This window comes from Mus pahari, chromosome 9 (genome assembly GCF_900095145.1).
Source record: "Mus pahari chromosome 9, PAHARI_EIJ_v1.1, whole genome shotgun sequence".
In the NCBI taxonomy this organism is placed as follows: domain Eukaryota; kingdom Metazoa; phylum Chordata; class Mammalia; order Rodentia; family Muridae; genus Mus; species Mus pahari.
In genome coordinates, this window is record NC_034598.1 from 20,265,656 (window position 1) to 20,281,550 (window position 15,895).

The window sequence follows — 15,895 nt, forward strand, 5'->3', positions numbered from 1 at the left end:
CCTATTCCAACCAGGCCACACCTCCAGATGGTGCACTCCCTGGTCCAAGAATATACAAACCATTACACTGACATAGCTCTCTCTTGTGAGGCTATGCAAATGCCTAGCAAATACAGAAGTGGATGGTCACAGTTATCACCTGGATGGAACACAGGACCCCAAATGAAGGAGCTAGAGAAAGTACCCAAGGAACTAAAGGGGTCTGCAAATATATAGGAGGAACAATGATATGAACTAACCAGTACTCCCCAAGAGCTGTGTCTCTAGTTGTATATGTAGCAGAGGATGGCCTAGTTGGCCATCATTGGGAGGAGAGGCCCTTGTTCTTGGGAAGATCATATGCCCCAGTACAGGGGAATGCCAGGGCCAGGAAGCGGGAGTTGGTGGGTTGGGGTGCAGTCTGGAGGGGAGAGTATAGGGGTCTTTGGGATAGTATTTGAAATGTAATGAAGAAATATCTAATAAAAAAAGCCCAAAGTCTTTTATTGAGTCCCTATAAATAAAATAAAACAAGTTATAAACATTTTATATGTATATGTATATATGTATATATGTGTGTGTGTGTGTGTGTATGTGTATATATATAAAACCACAGAATCAGTATTCCTATACCATAGTAGAAGAATTGAAAATAACAAGAAATAATCACACCAAAAGAAAACTAAAGTCTATTATGGCCAACACCAATTCCTGGAGTGCCCGTTCTGGCATTTACCACTTGGAATCAGTATACTGAGTCTCAAAATTCTTGGGTATCTGCACTTTTCTATTTATGTTATCCTCAGCATGTAGAGATTCCATCCTCAACTTGCTCCAGTCCATGCCTGAATCTTTTAGCAGTTCATGTCCAAAGGTTCTGGAACAGTCTATATGCTTGCATTTCCACTGCCTTGCCATAACAGCTTCACACACTTCAATACCCCGTACAGGTACTCCTACCGTAGCATACTTTGTGTATCCCCAACTGCTTATTGAAACTGTGCATCAGCACTCTAGGACCTTCTAAATCTTACATATTCCATGACCGTAAAACCTGCATGAGAGGGACAATGCTGTCAAGTTCTGCTGATGGTCTGTGATGAAGCCTGTTCTCCTATGGTCACTGATATATCAGTTCTACATGTTGGCCCTGATGTAACACTTCTCTAGGGATCTACCTTTAGCTTAGCCTTTTTAAAAAAATGACTCTGGATCTCCACAAGATAGAGCCTTTGAGGCTTCATATCCTTAGTACCATTTTTCTGTTTTCCTAGTGCATCATGGGAATATTTTCCTTAGTGGCACTGATCCTTTATCACACCCGCCGTCTCAGTACTAACAACAGTATTGTTTTGTATTAAAATTTCACTTATAAAAAAACTAGGCCATTATCTTTAGACTCATTTTTACTCAGGTTCTAAGGCTATAAGCAGAATTAAGCTAGATACCTGGCAAAAGTATTATATGAATGACCTCCAATCCCAATTGTTTTACTGAAAACTTATTATAGCTGTACCTCTGAAGTATATATTTATCTGAGCATTCTTGTCTACCAAGCTTCCAGTAGATTGGAAGCTTGATTCCATTTTACTCTGTTTCCAGCATTCCAGGACTTTTCTAGCCCCAAGTTCAAACTCTCTTACTTCCCACTAACAATAGTTTCAATGGCTTAAGAACCAGATAGATTTATCACAGCAAAGATACAACCTCTAGTATCTGCTTCTGTCTTAGGTCATTTTCTTATTATTACCAAAACAACTTAAAGGGGAAAGGGTTTATCGTAGCTTACAATGGGTAGTAGGTTGTTCAACTTCAGGTAGCACAATGAAGACAATCCCATAATCAGGCCCAGAGACCAATCTCCCAACTTATTCCAGACTCTGCTAAATTAACAGTTGAAACTAAACACTGTACTATTATTCTGGCTTGTTCCTTTAGGGAATCCTGAATAATCTATATTTCCTCAGATGTCCAGCTTCTAATCTTCCAACTTTAAAACTAAGATTACAATAAGGCAAGAAAACTGAAGTCAGAATTCTCCAGCTCTTCTATTCCTGATTCAAGGAAATCATGGACTAAGCAGTAATGTTTTCAGTTTTGAAAATTTAGATAATGTTTTATATTGGAATACTAAGTGGAGACTTTCTAAACATTTGATGATGGGATTGGGACAAATCATCAGATTTTTGTAGTCTTAAGGAAAGTTTAAGCAGACATCTAAATGGCTTAATGGTCTTAGCAGTAGCTAAGGGCCTAAAGACGTGTCATTGAAGGCTAAACAAACTAAGATGATGCTCGAGAACACTGTATGAAGAAAAAAAAAATCTATTGATGTTGTGAGAAGTTGTTCCATCCATTGAATACATTATTGTCGGAAAATTAAACAGACCTTTTCATGTAGTGCTTAATACATATGGCGGTAAAGTATACTATAATAAAGTATAATTCATTGCTCTGTAAAATGAAACCTAGAGTAAATATAAATGATTCAGACAAGGGTTTGTTGTTGTTGTTTTCCTTTTTTCCTTTTCCTCAAGCTAGCAAAGGATTTGTAAAGTTGCAAAATCCCTTAGTGTAAAGGTCAAAGGTAGGTGGGTTGGTCTTATGACAATCTTCAATAAGATTAGGGAGCTTGGTACAATCAACCTTTGAAACTTTCAGAGGAAATATCCTATCTGTAGGGATGCTTCACAGATCTGTTTAATTAACAGCAACATATGTAAGACTCATAAGACATCACTCACATTTACACAGAGCCTGAAGTATAAGAGGAATTGTCTTATAGAGACTGTGGTTGGACACTGTCTCTGTGTTATAGAAAATTTCCAATGAGATTTATAGAAAACCCACAAAGCTTTTAAAAATTTAGGATTTACAGGAAATGCACCATTTGTAAGCTTCTAACATGTGGATTCTTGAATTTGATCAAGTAGACAGAGCAAGAGAGAAAGAGACAGAGACAGAAACCAAGAGACAGAGGCAGAGAGAGACAAAGAGAGAACACACAATGGAAATAAACTTTACTGTCAGGAAAGAGGCCCAGGGGGCCTATACATAGGGTTTGTTTATTACATAAACAAAGAATGACATAGAGTAGTCAGTGCCCAGAGGCAGAGAAAACAGTTGATAATTGAACCAAGCTGTCATCAAAAAACTGACAATATGTGTCTTGCTAGATTAGAGAGTGTTAGGAGACCAATGTTTCTGAGGGACATTTGCTTGGGCTTCTTATATGTGCCTACATTTTCACAAATAAGGAAGGCAAAAATGAAAGCCAGGCCATTGTTTATTTTGCTATTATTTAGAGTTGTTTTTACAGTGAACATTTTAAAGAGTGAGGTAATCTCTATGGCTGGGATGAAGAATCAACTTATTTATTACTTTTGTTGCCAGTGATGGGTTTTCCCCAACTTAAGCGTTTCCAGCTGTATTACAGACCGAAGTGTGAAGTTTCCATTTATGTTACTTTGCATATCTGATGATATTCTGCATTAAGGAGAGTTGTCACATATTACTGATGTGACAAGAACAACACATTGTTTTATTTCTGCACCACAACTACCATGTATTCTGCCAGATTTTTGTGGAATAGTCACAGCTTATCAGTAAATAGGCTAGACTCAAATTCCATGCTCAACGATTAATAACTACTCTAGGATGTCAGCTTTTCTCCTTTGCGAATGCAGGTATCTATTATGGTTCTATTTTCAGACAAATTTTCTAATCCTCAAGTCTTCACATTGAAAAAGATGATATTCAAAGTTGTACTTAAGGGACTGCAACTGAAATGCCTCATTCAACCATCCTTGATGATGAGATGCCAGGCTTTTGGACAATTTCATAATAAATAGAACCTAGGGACTTGAGAGCATGTAAGTTTATTTCTGCTTGTGAGAAGGGAAAGAAACTATTGTAGCCAGTGTGGGGACAATGGCATGTTTTAATATCTGAAGGTGACTGTGCCAATGTATCAAATTACACTTGAGATTTCAGCAATGAGACCTTGACATTTCTCAGAGTCCTTCATCTACATTTTTATCCCATATTTTCCCAGGAGATCTTTGGATTCTCAGGCTGAGCCCTCAATGATGAAAGGCCCTTTATTCTTCCTTACCCTTGCCTTACGATCAATAGAGTTAGGTACAATCAAACATCATTAATAATTTTGTAACCCTTTCTTGCTCTGTATTAATCTAGAACTTCAATGATCAGACTGGTGTGGAAATTTCCTCTACATGGATATGTTTACAGGTAACCTTTGTTGAGCTATGGAACAGTTTAGTGGTCAGATATCAGGCATATTATGATGGGCGGTTCCTAGTTAAAGGGGTGGTAATTTAGCACAACTCCAAGCTTTATTACCATTATTTTCTCTAATCCTGGTAATTTTAGTTTAGATTCTCTGTAAATTAGCTCAACATTAGTTCAGCATATGACATATGTCTTAAGAGAAATACCTCTGAATTCAAAGGCAGGGGTCAGCAAGAATGAGAAGGGAAGACTAAGACCATGGCTCATAAGGTGTTTTGGACTATTGACTAGTGCTGAGAGAATCTTACCTTCATGGTGAATCTTACATTCCTATGCCCATGGGAGGAATTTTTCCCAGTGAAAGAATTTGACATTGATGGGGTGAGGTGCCCCTGAAGTTCTTGCTTTACTTTGATATATTTCAGAGAAGAGTGGTCCTCTAACCTCCATATTTTCATGTTCTCACCTCAACTTATACTCAAACATGAATAAGCAAACACATAAATATAATATTTCTTTTAAAAGAAGCAGTCCAAAGAGTAGTTCCCAGGGATCTCCTGCAACATTTTTTACTTGCAAAGATCATAAGCAATATACTTAATCCATATCATGATTTCCTAGCTGTTCGAATCTAAATGGCATTTGTCAAGTGAGTGAAGGTCTATGTACTGACTACAGACTTCATCAGAAGAAAACCCTAAGGCATGAAGCCAACATTTCTCATCCAAGCCATCCCCAAACAGACATATAAGTGATGAGATCTAGTAAATGATTATTACCTTTTTCTGCTTCTGAGATTTGCAGTAGAAAAGGTTGTTATGCTACAACAGGTAACTAGAGCAGATATATTCTAACACTAGCTACGGATTCTGTTCCTATTATGATTCAGGTATATTGTCACACATACCCCAATTCTCCCTATAACCCTGCAAGATAAATATTTATAACTATTTTATAGGTACTTAAATTGAGCCTTGGGGAGGTTAAACAGCTTTTCCAAGGTCACAAAGCTTGAAGTTGAAAATGCTGGGTTCATAAATAGACAAATTTTTTTAAAAAGTATATTTTTCAACATGTCTTGATTCTGTATGTAGAATAGTATTTTCAAAACTGCTTCTGGATTTGGGACATTATTTTTCAGTTGTTTAGAATACTAACCAGGGTATATCAGAGTGAGGGAAGGACTAGACATCTTCCTTCAAGTGGCTACTCTGTTCCCCATTTTCATACTATTTAGTATTTCTTAGTACATATACAGGATCAAGGAAGTAGATAGGTTTGAGATTAATAATACCATCGGTTAGAAGGTAGCAGGCTGCAAGGCTCTATAGTCAAGTTTAAGATGTGGAAGCATACACACATACTTAGGAAGATAATTGTGAATGTCATGGTTTGCCAAGGAAGCAGATCTGCTTTTAATTTGGTGGGAAGGAAGGCAGTGGATGTAACTGTGTAGCATCTGCACAGTTGGAAATAGAGACAGATGACTCAGTTGATGTATTACAGCAGCAGACAGGGCCATCTACCACAAAGAGAACCTGCGGCTTCGTCCCAGAGAATCACATCTACAAACAAAATACTCTTTCATGTTTTGATTTCTACATACCAGGATCATAGAATTATATTTTCCTCTATTATTTTAATTTTTTTCTCATTTTAGTCCTTTTCATGTGTAAGAAAACTAGAGAATGAACATAGTGTCTCTTTTGGATATACAAATATTCTGATCAAGATCAAGTGGGAACTAGATGGGAAAGTAATTTTAGGGTAATACCTCGATTTTCTTTTGGTGTTCTGCTCATTAAACTTTTATATAAATAGTTCAGGGTGCTGTTTTGTTCTTGTTTAAAACTATGAGCAACAGAATCAAAATCTCTGCAAACCTCATCTGGTTTAAGAATTTTCTTGCTTCTCACTTTTATTTTTTTATATATACCTAACATATAAATGAAAATCTTTTTAAATAATACAGTATTCTATATAGTTTCCTTGAAGTCTAACTTTTGTTTGACTGAACACACTTTTAAAGATTTGTTTGTTATCCAATATATACACATCAAATTTCACTTATTGTCGCTACCGTCTCCAACCAGCAGAAAAGAAGCAACAAAACCGATGTCCTTCTCATAGCAGTTTATTCAGGAACATAACTATGTGCAGTAAAAAGATTCTCCGACCTCTCTCGGCCATCCCCTTTTACACCCTCTAGTCCACTCCCAATCACCCTATTCCACATAGGCACAGTTCATTGGCTCAGGACTACATTCGTCACATCATCTGATCTTTCGTCCTGTATTTTGAACCGAGGTCCAGGAAGTGCCACTTTATTTTCATCAATATCAGTTGGACTGGTTAGATTTTAGGTAACACTTTTCTCTAGATTTTAGTTGCATTGTATTAAGAGATTGGTGGCAAAACTGTTTCTTCATAAAATTTTAAGAGAATTTAGTTCTCAGGACTTGTCATGTTGCTACCATTCTACCCTAACAATGTTAACCTAGTCCAAGATGATTTACCCCTAACATGAATGCTGAATATGTAAAAGTCTGTAGTGGATACTAGAATGAGCTAAAGACCATTACCAGAACCCGTAAGCTACTCTGCAATGATAAAACTTGCAGTTTTCAAACCCATGGGCTCATTTACTAGAAACTTTGACAGAGAAAATTCCATGAGATTAAATATATCTCATGTCACAGATAATTCATGTCACTGTGAGCATGGCTTGTTTGAGCAGCTGTTCTGACACTTTGACAAGATGAGAAACAAGAAAGGTGTTTCTTTCTTCTGCTTTCCCTCCTCCTCTATCCATCTCCCCCCTTTTCTTGCCTCTTCCTCTCTTTCTGTTTCTCTTTCCTTCCATTTACCAATCTTTCCCACCTCCTTTTCCAAAGATGGCATAGTTGTTTACATAAGGGTGAGAGGCAGAGTATTCTCTGTGTAATCAAAGAATTGATTACATGCAGACATTAATTGCACACCAAAGTTAAACACAGCAAAGAGGGAAGCCTACAGCATGTGCAGTCTGGGGGGAAAGCTTTCACATTGGCACTTTTCTGAACAAGCTCAACTGTATTCAAGATTAAGTTATCTTCTAGGTGACTTTAAGATTGCCAAAGCTAATGTTTCTAATAGAAGGAAACTTTAGCTCTTACCAAGTCTACTGTTGAAACAGGTTACATGGTTGCCCCAAATGCAGATAACCCCTAAACCTATTGTAGTTTCCTAAGTAATTTGAGAGACAAAATGAATAAAAGGTTGTCCCAACAGGTCTGTTCTTCAGAGGTTAAATCTATGTACAGGGTATACTTCTGTGTAAGTTTACTAGAACTAATTCTTCATGATTTCTGTAAACTTTTGTTCTCAGTTTGGCTTAAAATAGAAACAAGAATACATATTTTAAGTGTTAGAGCTAATTTGGGCTACACGCATCAAAGTCATGAAAAAGCTTTACACTTTTTAAACAGTGGAATTACACACATGTCAGTTGCTATTGCATCTTGTGATTATATTTTGGATTCTGATTCTGCTTCAATAGAATTTTATTTCTCTTAGTAAGTAAACTAATTTACAATTATTAAGAATACAGGCAAAGAGATCACCTTTGAATACAGGTAGAAGTTACTAACACTTAAGGTAACTAAGAACCAGGTTATTTTGTTAAAAGTTATCTTTGCATTTTACAAATTTGGATGTAACAACTGACTTCAGACATCTGTTTTTGGGGTGTAGCACTTGGGGTTTATCTTTGGGTCTTTGCATACTAAACAGACTCTGCTTTACACAGCTACATACAGCCAGCTTGCCGTCAGCAGTGCTAATGGTAGAGTTTTTGTTTGATTCCCCATTACCCTCTAACATACTCAACATATTGTGAACATAAGCTTTAAGTGATGATTTTTTTGTCGCATGTAATTTTAACTAAGAATAACAATGAAGAACATTGACTAACACTTAACTTATGCAGGGCAATATGGGAAACCTGCTACCTGTAATACATCAAAGATGTCACTATCATATAACTGATTTTAGTTTGTGGCAATGATGTGAAGTAATGGCAAGTTCAGGAACTTCATAAAATATAACAGGTTGTAAGAATGAGTTGGCTGGGTTTGGTGGTTGTATATGGGATGGATCCACAGGTGGGGCAGTCTCTGGATGGTCCTTCCTTCCCTCTCAGCTCCAAACTTTGTTTCTGTAACTTCTTCCACGGGTATTTTGTTCCCCATTCTAAGAAGGAGCGAAGTATCCACACTTTGGTCTTCCTTCTTCCTGAGTTTCTTGTGTTTTGCAAAATGTATCTTGGCTATTTTCTAGTTGCATAGGTAACAGAGGGTGACCTAGTCAGCCATCAGTGGGAGGAGAGGCCCTTGGTCTTGGGAAGATCATATGCCCCAGTACAGGGGAATGCCAGGGCCAAGATGTAGGAGTGGGGGGGTTGGGGAGCAGGGCGGGGGGAGGGTATAAGGGCCTTTGGGGATAGCATTTGAAATGTAAATGAAGAAAATATCTAATAAAAATAATAACAATTTAAAAGAAGAATGAGATGGTTGTCTTTTCAGTCACTATAATATGTTACAGTCTAAATTAAGTCCTTCTAGCAGTTTTGGGGTACAAAGGGATGGCAGCCAGGAAGATAGCTTGTAATATAAACACATTTACTATGCAATCGTGACTACCCAAGTTCAACCTCTAGAACCCATGTTAAGGTAGAAAGAGAGAGCATACTCCACAAATTGTTTTCTGACCTCTACACCCTTGCACTACCATTAGCACATCCCTATATACATGTACCACACACACACACACACACACACACACACACACACACATCCACAATAAACAATTTCTTTCTAGTGAGAGAACTGAGAGGGGAAGAATATACTTTAATGGGTCCCTTGTGCCATTCATTGAATAGTTTAGCCAACAAATATATGTCAAGCACAATGTGATACTTAGATGTTGCAATAAACATAGGTGTCAAAATGTGTGCCCTCAAGGAAGCTTTACTCTACTGGGAAGACAGTAAAATTGTAGTTGCTTGAAAATACAACTATGCAATTCATTAGAGTGGTAAGGGCTACAGAGATATATGAGTCCAGGTGAGGAGGCACCCCAACAGTTCTAAAGGGAGAGTGGTCTCTTTTATGTGTAAACAAAGAAACAAGGCAATTTAATCCAGTGAAAATGGGGGAACAAAAAAGCAAAAAGAGGAAGAGAGACAGATTTCTGGATTAAGATTATTTCTCATAAAGGAATATTTTTTTTTTAATTTCTAAGGCAGAAAAGACAAATTTCATAGGAGAAAATATGAGAATAGTTTGGGAAGCAGAGTGAATTATTGGGTGGCTTTTACTATGGGAAACATGGAAAGTACTTAGAAGCGTGTGACAGAGGAAAACAATCTTATGTTTGAGAAAAGCTAAGTAGAAGTCTGTGCTGCTAAAGCTTTAGAGGAAATGAAAATGGAAAGTAACTAGGCCTTGGCCAGTGATCAAGATTGTAGTAATCCTGCTAAAAGACCCCGATAAAAGCTTAGATCATATGATCAAGGTGGTTCTGGTGAGAGGGGTCAACTTCTCATGATCTTCAAGGCAACATTGACAGGGGATGATTATTGCCCAGACTTAGAATGCAAGGGGAAGAGGGAAGCCCAGTCTTGGCTTCACAGTCTGTTTGATCTTATCAAGGAAGGGAGTAACTGCTCCCTGGCATAATGAAGACTGTGGGATGTGCAGGGATACAGAAAATCAAATGTTGAATTCAATGAGAGCAAACCCCCAGGGGATCTGATGGGCGAGCCAGGGCAAAGCAGGCATTAACACTTCCTTAAGATGAGAGATCCTCGAATTTGAATTTCAGATGACTTGCTCTTTGGTTTCCTAGCCTGTTCTATAATCCCCAGACTTTCTGGATGTCATTTTAATCAGACTTTTAAAGAAAAGAAAAACAATGAAACTGTCCTGATTTACCATAGTGGCTGTGAATAAGCACAAGAAAGATGGAGGTGACAAAAGAAAGTGAGAGAGGACTTCTCACTTTTCCCAAGTGCACCTGAGAAATCTTAATCTTAGGGTTATCTATTACAAATCACAGCTTTGTAATATATGTTGCTATTCTAAATTTGAGTTGAGTTTTAGATTTATTTTTTAATTATGGATATCTGTGTTTGTGTCTATATATGGGTATGTTCATTTGAATTTAGGTGTTTTTAGGAGCCCCAAAGGATGATTGGATCTCCTGGCACTGGCCTTAGTGTTTATGAGGCACCCAATGATGGTGCTGGGACCTGAACTCTTTCCTAACTACTAAGCCATTTCTTTAGGCTCAATTTTTGTAGTTTTTTTTTTTTTTTTTTTTTTAAGTGAAGATATAAAATACCATGGCTCATCATACACATGCATAAAATCCTCAAGTAATAAACTTTTAAAAATTAGAAAAATTTCAATGAAGCTTTCTGTATTTTAAAATACTAATTTTGGAGATTTAGGTATGTATATATTTCTGCATTGCTATGTATATATACATCTGTGCATTCATCCTTTTTAAATTTATTTTTAGTTTTTATTAGATATTTTCTTTATTTATATTTCAAATGCTATCCTGAAAGTTCCCTGTATCCTCCCCCTGCCCTGCTCCCCTACATACCCACTCCCACTTCTTGGCCCTGGATTTCCCTGTACTGGGGCATATAAAGTTTACAAGACCAAGGGGCCTCTCTTCCTAGTGATGGCTGACTAGGCCATCTTCTGCTATATATGCAGCTAGATACACAGGCTCTGGGGGTACTGGTTAGTTCTTATTGTTGTTCCACCTATTGGTTGCAGACCCCTTCAGTTCCTTGGGTACTTTCTCTACCTCCTCCACTGGGGGCCCTGTGTTCCATCCAATAGATGACTGTGAGCATCCACTATTTTTAAGGCAAATGTAAAATAAAGCTCCTGGTTTTATTTTGTATTTTTATATAGACCCAGTTCCAGTTTTTCAGAATAGCATGCATACTTTTGTATATTACTTCTATTGCTTGAGATAAAGGCTATTAATTATTCATTATTTTCATTGCTGTGGAGTTTGCAATTATATGAGAACATTGAATAGGTATTTTACTTTTCTTTAGTTGATGGCATTTGTATTCTTTTTAGTTTGAGATTCTTCTCAGTAGTCTAACATATTGTAGATTTATATAAAAATTATGTACTCCATTGCACATTTATCTTAATGAATATATGCCTTCAGATCTATTAGGCATACAAAGAAATATGGCTGAACATATATTAGGAAAGTGGTTGACCAAAACTTTTTCAATATGTGTTTATTCAAATGAAATTTGTAACAATTCTTAAAGAGTATAGTCTGCCAATGATTGCTATTATCTATGTAAGGAATGTTTAATATTAAAATTTTAAGTTTAAATTTAATTTTTAAAATTATTTTTTTTAGATATGTTTTTCACCTTAAAAATAAATTGGGGTGAGGGTGGAGACATCTACACTGAGGCAGGGGCCAGGGAGGAGTTATGGGATGTGCAACAGTTGGATGGTATACCAGGAGGGGAATAAAATCTGGAGTATAAAAAAAATAAATGAATAAATAAAAGATAAAAGTTTTAAAAAGTTCATTTTTTTTTATTTTACTGATAATTGCCATAATTCTTTTTGGTACTTTTTTCATATTACATACATATCCTTATTAATGGTTTTGAGCATATGATATATGAGTTTTAAAACTCTTATTGTTATTAAGTTCATTGTCATTTATATATTTTGTAAGCTCTTTGTAGCTTAATTTCTGCTCTTTTAAATGGCAGCTTTGATAAAAAGAAATTATTAATTTCACTGAAATCTATGCCTTTTCTTAATGATTAGAGCCTTTTGTGTTCTGTGTAATAAACCTATCATCTTGAAAGAACTGAAACTATTGTACATTAATTCCAGAAACTTTATTACATTCTCTTTCATTTTTTCTGTTTATAATATAGAATATTTTTTTGTTTGACACAAAGTATAGTTCAACATTCTTTGTTTCAACATGGCTCTGCAGTGTGTGCCTGGGCAGGCAGTTTCAATGGGGCAGGGTTCCTGTGCTAAATGACAGCAGCATCTTTCCCACAGGCCATCTATACTTGTCCATGTGCCAATTCTGCAACACAATGTCGGTAATTCTTATTGCTTTCCAACATTGCCCAACTTTTCAAGAATAACTTGGCTAGATTCTTTAATATGTTTTCCTATACATTTTAAAAAAAATTAACTTAAGAAGGAAAAAGTTCAAGTTTTGATAGGTTTTGGGAATACACTGAGTCTATTTCTCCTGTTGGGAAATCTGACATGTACATTTAACTTTTTGTTGTTTGTTTTTTTCCTATGACATATCTCCTACTGTGTTTAGAGATTCATGACATACCTATTAGATTTTAGAAAATTTCTTTCAAGAGGTTGTAGGTTTCTCTTCATAATTTCATATACTTATTGTGGTGGTTTGAATATGCTTGATCTAGAGAGTGGAATTATTGGGAGGTCTGGTTTTGTTGGAGCAGGTGTGGCCTTGTTAGTGGAAAAGTGTTACTTTGGGGCTGGGCTAAGAGACCCTCCTCTTAGCTGCCTGAGAGATTCAGTCTTTTCATGGGACCCTTTGAAAAATATATACAACTTTCAGTGCCTCCAGTACCTGACTGGATACTACCATGCTTCCCACCTTGATGATAATGGACTGAACTTCTAAACCTGTAAACCAGCCCCAATTAGATGTTGTCCATTATAGGAGTTGTCAGCGGTCACGTTGTCTCTTCAAAGCAATGGAAACCCTAACTAAGACATTTCTCTTAGGTTTATTTCTTGATGTTATATCCCTAAACCTTTTATGAATAATATTGATGTACTTTCTGGTAACTGGTTATATTATAGAAAAATTATTTTATAATGTCTATATATTTCTAAGATGTTTAATTTTGGTTTTGAGTTTCATTGGACCAAAGGATGCCAAGAAACCTGGCACAATGAACTTCTGGCTGTATCTATAAGGTTATTTCAGAGAATGGCTATAAGATCAGTAGACTGGATGGAGAAGACATGTCCTGGGCACAAATGGCACCATCAATAGATGGAGTGCCTAGTATATGACCATCTCACCTTTCTTCTATAGGAGTATTTATCTAACCATGTAACAAAATCTGTAATGATCCCCACATTTATATACTTTTTCAAGGGTCTGCTCTAGGGATCCCTAACTGAAAATAATAGTGCTTTTTAATTCACCAATTCTCATTGTTTGTTGATTCCTTTGCATTTTTAATATGTGTAATCATGTAACAAGGGATCAGAGCTTCTTCTATGTAAATTTTCTGTAACTTACTTATTCAGTACACTAATATTGCAACTACCATACTGAATCGTATGGGTGATACCATGTCAGCAAGATTCTGCTGAAGGGACCCTGATATAGCGGCCTCTTGTGAGGCTATGCCAGTGCCTGGCAAACACAGAAGTGGATGCTCACAGTCAGCTATTGGATGGAACACAGGGCCCCCAATGGAGGAGCTAGAGAAAGTTCCCAAGGAGCTGAAGGGGGCTGCAACCCTGTAGGTAGAACAACAATATGAACTAACCAGTACACCCTGAGCTCATGTCTCTAGCTGCATATGTAGCAGAAGATGGCCTAATCAGCCATCATTGGGAAGAGAGGCCCCTTGGTCTTGAAAACTTCATATGACCCAGCACAGGGGAATGCCAGGGCCAAGAAGTGGGAGTGGGTGGGTAGGGGAGCAGGGGTGGGGGGAGGGTATAAGGAACTTTCGGGATAGCATTTGAAATGTAAATAAAGAAAATATCTAATAAAAAAAGAAGAAAAAATGGGTGATACATTTTCTTATTCTTGAATGCAGGGGACACACACTGAATATATAAACTTTTAAATTAATACTGTGTAAAAATATTCAATAAGCTTATTAAATTTATATTCATTTTACTAAGAATTGTTTGTTTATAGAAAGCTCCTGATCTATATCAGATCTAATCTGACCCATTTGAAAGTTCATATGAGATTTTTGTTTATTCAGTTCATATAGGAATTATATTGATAGATACATTGATAGTCTTTTTTTTTTTATGTTACACTCATATTGTACCTTTGGAATAAACTCCAAGATCATATCTAAACATATAACTGTATTCTATTTACTAACATTATGTAAGGATTTTGAATTAGTGATCAGCAGAGATGAAAGATTGAGTTATTTCTCACAAAGTCATTTTTAAGTTTGGTACTGAATTTGTTTTAGCCTTATGAACCACGTTAGAAAGTATTTTTCCCTCTCTGTAAGGATTTATGCAGATTAATTCCCATTATTATGTTTCCATGTGTGAGAATTCATGAGAAAGATCCCTGATTTTACTTATTTATTATTTTCTGGTAGAGAAAAGGGCCCCTCAGATCTTCTAACTTGATTTGTATAGTTTTGATCAATTCAGTAATTTGGCCAAAATAAAATTGTAAAACTAATGTGTTCTGAAGCTTAGTAGAGTTCTCCTTCCCTTGGGAGGTTCTTTCTGTAGTATAGTCTCATTTTTTTTGCTTTATATTAATCATGGCAAATACCTTCAGGGAAGTCCATAACAGATGATTGGTTTTTATCTTGACATGCTAGCATGCAGAGTCCTTTTTGCTTCAGTAACTCTACAAAGTCTTCAAAAACATAGCATTGCAAAAATGTGTGTTTTTTTAAAATAATTTATAGTTTTCAAAAGTATCATATCAAAAGCAATCCTCTTTATATTTGAGAAAAATTATTTCCCTTCATCCTTTCTGCAAATATGCAGACTTCATGCAAAATCACAGATTCTTCAAGGATCAAGATTTATTTTCCCAAAATATAGCAATGATTTGTTAAGTTATGTAAGACCCAACCCTCAGTCAGTCTTACTTACTTCTAGATGCTCCCAAATGAGAATCAAAAGCAAGAGGTTTATTTTCTGGTGTGTCGGGGTTGACTCTCCATCAGTCCCTCAAGATGAGTGATGAGAAGGTAACCCCAAATGGTTATTATAAGCAGTTTTTATACTTTTTAGGGGCACAGGTTACACCAGAAAGGTTACAGTTCAAACTTATTGGCTAAGCATATTGACCTTTAAATCTATTGGCTAGCAAGCGTGACATGCATTTGAACTCTCCCTGGGATTTTCCAGAAGGTCAGGTACATTCTGAGAAAGTTTTTTCTCAAGAATGTTCCTGTGGGTGGAGAATGGAACTTGACCTGGCCTTGACCCCAGGCAGGAGGGCGAAGCTGTAAGGACGGTGAGGGACTGGAAGACCTCTTAGGGTCCTTGATTTCCCCATTTTACTTGTACAAGCTCCAATCCTGGAGCTACTCTCAGGGGTCTTGGGTAACTAAGACATACTCTTCAGATCCTGTCCTCAGGGCCTCATATTATTGACCCAGGACCATCGGCTACACTGCTCCTATTCTCTCTTTTATGAAGACTATATAAGCTTGTTCAATATTCAGGGTCCAAAGATCAACAATAGCAGGAGAAAAATTAGGCGTCCTAGCAAGGCGGATATGAGAATGGTTAACCAAGGGAAAGAGTTAACCCAAGACTCAAACCAGCTATGACTCTGTTCTCTTTCTCTCTTCTGCTTGGCTAGCCCTTCTCTCACTTTGGCCATTAAA

At 36.7% G+C, this 15,895-nt stretch overlaps 1 long non-coding RNA gene across 2 annotated transcripts in view; it reads right to left on the bottom strand.

The window, feature by feature from the left end:
- The window catches only part of LOC115064692, a 50,837-nt gene extending 35,594 nt beyond the window's left edge, over positions 1-15,243 (bottom strand). For both annotated transcript variants that reach the window (XR_003844507.1, XR_003844506.1), the window contains exon 1: positions 15,153-15,243. This is a non-coding gene — a long non-coding RNA (uncharacterized LOC115064692). The remainder of the gene's footprint in view (positions 1-15,152) is intronic.
- Between the last annotated feature and the right edge of the window lie 652 nt (positions 15,244-15,895).